The sequence below is a fragment of the Galeopterus variegatus genome, unplaced genomic scaffold (genome assembly GCF_000696425.1).
Source record: "Galeopterus variegatus unplaced genomic scaffold, G_variegatus-3.0.2 Scaffold24614, whole genome shotgun sequence".
In the NCBI taxonomy this organism is placed as follows: domain Eukaryota; kingdom Metazoa; phylum Chordata; class Mammalia; order Dermoptera; family Cynocephalidae; genus Galeopterus; species Galeopterus variegatus.
The window spans coordinates 235-9,827 of record NW_007750725.1 but is presented as its reverse complement, the minus strand read 5'-3'; the positions used below and the strand labels follow the sequence as shown (position 1 = coordinate 9,827).

At 43.6% G+C, this 9,593-nt stretch overlaps 1 long non-coding RNA gene across 1 annotated transcript; it reads right to left on the bottom strand.

Moving 5' to 3' along the window:
• Positions 1–1,717: 1,717 nt before the first annotated feature.
• On the bottom strand, positions 1,718–8,241 carry LOC103583589. The gene is made up of 3 exons (XR_549871.1): positions 7,566–8,241; positions 2,637–2,712; positions 1,718–1,813 (listed from the first exon to the last, which is right to left on the bottom strand). It is a non-coding gene; the product is annotated as an uncharacterized LOC103583589 (long non-coding RNA).
• Between the last annotated feature and the right edge of the window lie 1,352 nt (positions 8,242–9,593).

Genomic DNA, 9,593 nt, shown 5'->3' with positions numbered 1-9,593 from the left:
ACGGGAGCGCCGCCACGCTTCCCAAGCGGCGCACTATCCAGTGCGCCACCGGGCCGGCCCGCAAGAAAGGTTTTATTACACACATTCCTCATACATACGGGAGCATGACTACATAATTCAGCGGTTTCCATGAATCCATGTGGTTAATGGATAGTAAGGAAGGACTGAGTGCATCTTTAAGGCACACATCAAAAGCTGCTCCCATCTTTCAGGCACACATCCAAAGCTGATCGTACTGCCCTGAACTACTGCCTCAGAGCACACACGCCTGGTGGTAAACCACCTTGCCAACTTCTGTTTCTGATAACATGGTGATTTGAATCTTTTGGGGTAACCGTGGTGGGTTCAATAGAGTCCTCTCGAAAATTCATGCCCACCTGGAACTTCATAATGTGACCGTAGCTTGAAATAAGATCTTTGTAGATGCAATCAATTTGAGGCCATAATGGTTTAGGGGTACCTTGTAAAAAGAGGGAAATTAGGACACAGAGACAGGAGAATGTCAAGTGACAACAGAGCAGAGATCGGAGTGATGCATCTAAAAGCCTGGGAACACTGAGGATTGCTGACAGCCACCCGAAGCTAGAAAGAGACATGGAAGGGTTCTCCCGCAGAGGCTTATCATGGACGTTGGGTGTCTTGTTCCCCAAGAGCTTGTGTGGAAATCAGACCCCGAATGTGGCCAAAATCTGACCCCGAATGTGGCCGTGTTGAGAGCCTGTTGAGTCATAGGTGGTGGATCCCTCACACAAAGATGAATACCCTCCCTGGGGGTAGGTAGTGAGTGAGTTCTCGCTCTATTATTTCCCGCAAGAGCTGGGTGTTTAAAAGGACCCTGGCACCTCCGTCTCTCTTGCTTTGTCAACCATGCCCCACCATTTTCCACCATAAGGAGAAGCAGCCTGAAGCCTGCACCACACACAGCTGTCCCAGAATCGTGAGACAAATAAACCTCTTATTTATAAATTACCCGTTTTCAGGTATTCTATTATAGCAACACATAAATGGACCAAGACGGCTTCAGAGGTACCACAATCCTGCTGACACCTCACTTTCAGACTTCTAGTTCCCAGAACTATTGTTTTAATCCACCCAGTTTGCAGTTATTTGGTATGGCAGTCCTAGAAAACTAACATGGTAGCCTTTTTATGATCTTGAACCCCTATGAGACTGTGATGAACACTTTTCCCAGAAAAATGCAATTGTTCCCTTAGGCACAAGACACTGCACCCAATTTCTGAAGTTCCACACAGGGTCTTTGAATTCAGGTGAAAAGGTTCTACGTGACTAATATGGGTGGGCTGGGAAGGAGGGCTCTTGGGAGAAGGCAGCAGCAGAAATAGTGAGACTCCCGTAAAAGGCAAAGTTAGCAAGTATGAGCGGTGCCTGGTGCTCCAACGAGGGCCAAGGTAATGTGACAGGTGTAGGAGACAGTAAGACAGTAAGAACAGACAGCTTTGAGGAACTATATACACAATAGGCCAGAGCCTTTGTTCCCATTGCCATTTCAGCAACGATATTTTCTAACTAAAGAAATAAGGCAAGAAAGAAACAGGTTACAGTTTTCTAAAAAGTGTAAAATGGGGGCTGCTGGTTAGCTTCATTGGTTAGAGTGTGGTGTTGGTAATACCAAGGCCAAGGGTTCAAATCCCTGGGCCATCAGCTGCCAAAAAACAAAACAAAACAAACAGTATAACGGTCTTACCTTAAAGTGGTTTAATTCCTTTGCACTTTTGATGCTTTAAGTCTCCAACATCAAAAGTGACTGGATCCCCAGCTAGTGAGGCCTGCAGAGGTCCCACAAGAGCAGTGGCTGAGACACAAAGGCAGGAGGGAGCAGCAGCCTTAGATGGGTACCAAGAGAGACCAGAAGCTATATAGATGGGCAGCAAGAGAGACCAGAAGCTATGGTTTCCCTTCCTTCCATTTTTCCTTTGTTAGTATCAGCCCTTTAGAAAATTCTGGCATGGCCACAAAGAGGTGAAAGAGGGAGCAGATTCCAATTAAGGGCTAGATGTGGCGGTAGAGGGAGCTATCACAGCTGATAGTGTGGGTAAGGTTGGGCACCTAAGATCCTCAGTGAGGTGAACCCCAAGCAGGGAATGTGTCAGGCCAGCAAAGATGACTCTCATTCCCCACCAGTTAGGAAGGATACTCGTCCACTGGCCCATAACATCTCACATGCCCCGGACATCTCCTAGCCCTATGAGACCTTGTGAGGAGGAGGTGAGGAATAGTGAGATTTGGAGTTAGACAGACCTTGCTTCAAATCCCATCCTCACCACTTTCTAGCTGTGAGACTTTGAACCATTCAATTAATGTCACTCAGCTTAATTTCCTCATGTGTAAAATGGGGATAATAATATCTGCCTCACAGGGTTGTTACAAACTGTGTTTTATTTTTTTATTATTATTATTTTTTTTGGTCCTTTTGAGACCGGCCGTACCGCGCTCGGCCAGGGAGCGCTGTGAGCGCACTGGTCATCCCTATATAAGATAGGGACCCGCGGCGGGAGCGCTGCTGCCCTTCCCAGCGCTGCACTCTCCCGAGTGCGCCACAGGCTCGGCCCACAAACTGTGTTTTAAAGGGGCTTTTGCTCCCAAGACCTTCCCTGGCTTAGTGCTTGTCCATTTACCTGGACTAGTACTTAGGTCTTCTCCCTCCAGCAGCCATGCGCCTTCTCCTTGTTCAAACTTGCAGTTCACGAGAGGCTGGGAAATGGAAAGTCCTCTTCAAGGGGAATATACAGGCTTTTGAGATCATCCTATGTATAAATACCCACGCAGAACTCAGGACAGATAAAACTAGCCAGTTATGTTGTTCCTTTCATTCATCCAACAAATGCACATATATTTTTTGGCACTGGCCAGTAAGAGGATTTGAACCCTTGACCTTAGTGCCTCGGTGCTATAACAGCACACTCTGATTGGCCAGCTTGAACAGATATTTATTGAGCAATCATTTGGTGTAGGCATTAGGGGATACTGCAAGAAATAAGACAGACAGACACGGTGCCATTGTCTTAGTAAGGCCTTTTTGCAAGAAACTAAAGAAACAGTTTCAAGGAGGGGTCAAGCCAACGTGCTAAGCTAAGCCCATAAAGCACCCTACTTCAGAAGATGGGAACTTACTGAATATGGAGGAACTAACCTGAGGGTTGCCTTACCTCTCCTGGGAAATGAATGAATGGGGAGGTGTAGCCTTAGGGGAAGCAAACGGAAACTGCCTATTTGCTGACAAGGCATGCAGAGGCTTTCAATTAGGGAACAAGGAAGAGTAAACACCATCCCTCTGGTGCATCACAGTAATTAGAGATCTCTACACACTGGAAAGAAAGTGCCAAATTTTCAGAACTGAGCCAATTTTGAATTTTTTTTTTTTTTTTTTTTGGCAGCTGACTGATTTGGGGATATGAACTTTTGACCTCAGTGTTATAACACAGAGCTCTTGCCAACAGGGTTAACAGGCCATCCCGTGATTCTCAATCTTAAAGAAACAGTTTCTTTACCCAGTAGGACCAGGTTCCTGGTCTTTTCTGGTAACCCCTCCTTGACCCTGTCCTTTGGAGAAGGGAGCAGGTGCCTCCACCCATCTTGGGTAAAAGCTACAGTCATGGGCCGGCCCCGTGGCTCACTCGGGAGAGTGCGGTGCTGACAACACCAAGGCCACGGGTTCGGATCCTATATAGGGATGGCCGGTTTGCTCACTGGGTGAGCGTGGTGCTGACAACACCAAGTCAAGGGTTAAGATCCCCTTACCGGTCATCTTTTAAAAAAAAAAAAAAAAAAAAAAAAGCTACAGTCACGCTTCTAAAGGGTGTGGATCCCTGAAACAATAAGCAAATTCCTTCTTGCCTGTGTTCTCAGGGTCTAGGGTGAAGGTGAAGGGGGCAGTAACAGTGGCACTTTTGGGGAAGCTGGAAATGAATCTGTGAACGGATTCACATCCCTGGGTAGTTTAAGAAAAGCATTATATCGATCAGTTTCTATGTGCCTAACACTATAATGGATTCTGACACACATACACACACACAAAAACACTGTCTCTTGTCTTTGCAAGTTTATAATTGTGGTAGAATTTATGTGTAGATACTTAGAAAATGTGTGCGTGCATGAGAAGTAATTGGGCAAGAACCAGCAGGTGCTTGGAACATACAACAGCCAATACCAAAAAGAAAAATTAGAATGTGAGTTCATACAGTGAAGGATCACTTGCAAATTATCAAAAAAATGTGAAAGCTGAATTTTCAAACATTTAACAAATATTCCCATGAACTTGGTTATCACCCACCCAGTACAGCAGGAGAGTCAGGTATATACACAACCAAATGTAATAGTATGTGTGAAAGGGACGGATGAACTGGTTGCTAGGAGAACTGAAGGGGAGACGGAGGACAACCAGGGAAGACCACAGAGAGAAGCCAATCACTGAGCTGGCACTGAATGAGGAGGTTCCCCACACAGGGCAAGGGAAGGATATCCAAAGCACGAAGGTGAGAAAGTCCTCACATGTTCAGGAAATGGCAGGCATTCCAGGCAAGGGTCGGGGTGTGGAGGGACGACGGATCTAGAAAGGTGGAAGTCAGAATGTAAAAAGCTTTAAATGACTTGATAGACATGGTGCTTTTATCCCTTAGGGAAGGGAGCTGGTGGAAGACAGATGTGCCTTGAGATGGTGGTGGGAGAGAAGGTTAAGAACGCCAACAGTGTCAGGGACAAGTTGAGAGAGGATCCTGCTCAAACAGAGGGACTAGATACACAGCCAGAAATGGGCTTCATGAGAGAAGATGTGAGGATGAAGCAAAGCTGTTTCTTGCCTGGATGACTAGACAGATGATCCTGTCATCACAAACAGAAGAAGCATGGGAAGAAGGTCACTGCCCATGTCAGCTAAGTAAGTACTTTGTTTTTGGGCTCACAGAGTTTAAGGTGACTGTAGGACAGGGAAGTGCAGATGTTCTGTAACACGCAAAAACATGGAGTTCAGGAGAGTCAGAGTGGGAGCAGTAAGGCATGCAGGTGGCAGCTCAGCTATTCTTACAACAAATAGGGGCCTACTCTATGCAATGTACCCTCTGCTAGATGCTGGTCGGGGGGATGGGAGGAGCAGCCAGGTGGGCAAGGGAAAAACTAATCAGGAGATTACACCACAGTATTAACAAAAGACAGTAATTATTTCCTAACCAGGTTCCACAGGAACCTCCAACACAACAAAATGCAACAGGGAGACCCGCATTTACCTGCCGTCCCTGTCTATTCCCAGGTCGGGGAATGGCACCTAGTTGGCCAAGGTAGAAATCTGGATGTTATCCTCTCCTTTCTTGCAGCACCCCCCCCCCATCAACCCCTATTGCTTATTCCTCCTAAGATCATGAGAATTCAACCCTTTCTTTCCACTTGTCTGCCACAGCCTTAGTGTAAGGCAGCATCATTTTCCAGATTAGAACTAGTCTGCCAACCTCTAATTTTACCTGCCCTTCCAATCCATCCTTTACCCTGAGAAATGCACTAAATGGAACAAAGAGGGTCAATTTTTATAAATTTGTAATATTGAAAATATCTGGGTAAATTTATAATAATCAAGAAAGTAAAATCCATCATAAAGATACACGGCATGAACCAACTAACAAAAAGTTATATAACACATAAAGGAAAAACTGTAGGAAATACAAGGAGAAATTTAAAACAGTACAGTTTCAAGAGATGTTAAAATAACTCAGTGACTGACAGAATTAATCCAAAATGAATAAACAAACAAAAAAATAAAGATATGGAAGAACCAAACAATTTTAGAAGGTTGAGCTGACAGGGCTATCAAACCCTACATCCTGCAATCACATTGTACCAGTATTTTGTGTTGACAAGAGACATGGACTCCATCCTCATAATGCACACACCAGCTGAATGGGCAAAGAAATCAAAACCATCATTTTAGAATATCTAAAAAAAAAGGAGCCGGCCCGGTGGCGCACTGGAGAGTGCGCTGCTTGGGAGTGTGGTGGCGCTCCCGCCAAGGGTTTGGATCCCATGTGGAGACCGGTTCCCGCTCACTGGCTGAGCACGGTGTGGGCGCAACACCGAGGGTTGCGATCCCGTTGCCGGTTAGTAAAAAAGACAAAAAAAAGGAAAAAAAAAACCTAAACGCGTAATAACTTCGTATAGCATACATTATACGAAGTTATACGAAGACCGGTTCCCGCTCACTGGCTGAGCACGGTGTGGGCGCAACACCGAGGGTTGCGATCCCGTTGCCGGTTAGTAAAAAAGACAAAAAAAAGGAAAAAAAAAAAAAATCAACTGCCAAAAACTTTCAATGTAGGGGCTGGCCAGTTAGCTCATTTGGGAGCGTTTGGTGCTGTTAACACCAAGGTCAAGGGTTCAGATTCCTGTACCGGCCAGCTGCCAGAAAAAGAAAAAAAGAGAAAAGAAAAAAATCCTTTCAATATAAGCAAGGAAGGAAGAAAATAAATTGAGGATTCAACTCAAGCTGTGGAGTACACTATGAAACAAATACATTTCACAGGGGCTAGTTACCTGTAGTTTCAGGTTTAGCCTAACTTCTTACAAGTTCATATAAAAATGTTAACCTTGCAATACACAGGAAATTTTCCCCAGGCTAACAGTCTCTGTTGTAAGATAAAGAATTGTAGCACAGCAATGTTGTTGGCTTAAGGACAGACAAATTACTGATTGCTATGTAATGATACTGGGAAATTGCTGTTGGGAAAAATAGTGTTTGCTAAGATCAAGCATTTATTTGTGGATCGACTTAACCTTTTGCAAATTGCATTATGGAATATCACATTCCTTGTCACCAGCCTTTATTGTTAAACTATAATTGGTCATAACCTGACCTATGTTCTTTTCCTGTACCTTCCTCATCTGGAGAATAAATGCGAGCGGAGAACCCCTGTTTGTGGTTAATTTCCCAAAGGAAGGAATGCCTTGCTCTGAAGGGTTCCAGAAGATTAACCCCTTTAGGGTCTCTCACTGCTTAGAAGAGATGGGCTTTGAGTCATCTTTTTGCGGCTTAGTCACCCAGAGAGAGAGGTGATAAATCCGTAGGAAGCAAAGCAAAACAAGCAGTTGAAAAAAAAAAAGAATTTTAAAATTAGTAAAGAAAATTATATTAATAAAGAGAACTGATGAAGAAATCCAAGAGCAAAGTTTTAAAAACTGAAAATAAATATGCCACTTCCTAGTCAAGGAAGAAGGGACTAAGCAGTCAAATGTATCAGAAATGATTTGGTACAATGCTCTTAATGAAATGGGGAAATGTTCATCAAATTCTGCTAAATGGAAACAAAAAGGTTAGGAAGCAGAAAATTGAGGAAATACAGAAAAGGAAGAACGTGACTGAAAGGACACAAGTTAAAATGTTAAGTACTACCTCATTATGGGATTAACGGTGATTTTAAATTTTTCGTGTTTTCTATATTTTCCAGGTTTTCTCGAATAAAAATAAATTGCTTTTGTGAATTATGGGGGAAAAAAACCTCAAACCAATCCTACCATTAGTATTAGGAATAAAAGAGGTTGCCTCTTAGAGTAAATTTTCAACTTACCTGGTGCCCAGTTGTGCAGAGACTAGAATGCATTCCTCCTTCTCCTGAGTCTTCCTTTTGGGGAAGGGCAGGATCCCCAGAAGGTGGTACTAGAGGAAGAGTAAGAAATCAATAAGACATAGAAGTTTGCAGCCTATAGAGTCACCAATTCACACTATGAAGAAAGGGTTCAAAGGACACTAGGGCTGAACTGGCAGACCTGCAGTCTCATGTAAATTTTCCCATTCTCCCCTACCTCAGAAATTCCATCAGCTCACTCAGATGCAGGGAGACACTAGAGTGTAACAGACTCTCAACACCACTCACCAGCAGTGTGCAAATCATGTAACCGCCCTAAGTCTCATTTTTCTCATCTGTAAAATGAGGATGATAATCTCCTGGAAGGTTGCTGAAGATTATACGGACATACAGATAAATTAGTGGCACAACGCCTAGCATGTAAGTGTACAGTTGACAAATATTATCTATTACTTAGTTCTTTGGAGAAAGTGGCTCTGCAAATTGAAGACATTTGCTTAATAAAAAGAAGAGGTAATAGATATTTCTACAAGGAAGACATAGAAATGGCCAATAAATACATGAAACGCAACATCATCAGTCTTTAGGAAAAAGCAAGTCAAAACCACAATGAGATACCATTTCACACCTACTAAAATGACTACAATAAAAAGGATAGAAAATACCAAATGTTGACGAGGATGTGGACAGATTGCAGCCCACACACACTGCTGGTGAGAATGTACAAAAGTGATGCAGCCACGGTTAAAAACACTTCAGCAGTTCCTGAAAAAGTTAAACAGAGTTATATGATACAGTCACTCCATTCGTAGGAATACACACGAGAAAAAAAAGCATATGTCCACACAAAATTCACTGAGGAATGCATAAACAAAATGTGATATATTCATATCAGAGAATATCATTCGCCCACAAAAATAAGGAAGTACTGATGCATGGTATTACATGGATGAACTTTAAAAACATTCTAAGTGAAAGAACCCAGACACAAAAGGTCGCTCGCAAATTTTATGAGTGCACTGAAATGAAATGTCTTGGGCAAATACAGAGACAAAAAGTAGATCAGTGGTTTCCAGGGACTTGTGTAGAAGGAGGTAATCGGAAGTGACTGTTATTGGGATAGGGTTTCTTTTCTGGGTGAGGAAAATGTTCTGGAATTAAATAGTGATGGTTGCACACCTTGTGTGAATAATAAAATCCACTGAATTGTACACTTTAGTTTGTTTGTTTGTTTTTTTTTTTTAAAGATGACCGGTAAGGTGATCTTAACCCTTGACTTGGTGTTGTCAGCACCACGCTCAGCCAGTGAGCGAACCGGCCATCCCTATATGGGATCCGAACCTGGGGCCTTGGTGTTATAAGCACTGCACTCTCCCGAGTGAGCCACAAGCCGGCTTCTTTTCTTTTTTTTCTAAAAAGATGACCGGTAAGGGGATCTTTACCCTTGACTTGGTGTCGTCAGCACCACGCTCAGCCAGTGAGCTAACCGGCCATCCCTGTATGGGATCCGAACCCGGGGCCTTGGTGTTCTCAGCACCGCACTCTCCCGAGTGAGCCACGGGCCGGCCCGAATTGTACACGTTAAAGCGGTGAATGTTAAGGTATGTGAATTATATCTGAATAATAGTAAACAGACCTGGATACTAGTCTTAGTACAGACCTTCTGTTACTGAGTTGTACATAAACCCACTGTACCTTATTTTCTCCTTTGCATTATGGGGAGGATGATAACCACCCAACCTGCATTCCCAGGTCTCTAGGGAAGACAACAGAAAATGCTGGATGTGAAACTGCACTCCTCATTCTGCAATTGCAAGACCAAATACAGGAAGCCCTTGATCTAGAGGAGGATGGCACCGACCTTGGTGGTTAAGACACCGTACACTTTTGTTCTGTACTGCTATCAACGGGTTCTCAAAAACATTATTTTATTTGATGATTGAAATTCTGAGAGGAAGGGCCGGCCCATGGCTCACTCGGGAGAGTGTGGTGCTGATAACACCAAGGCAA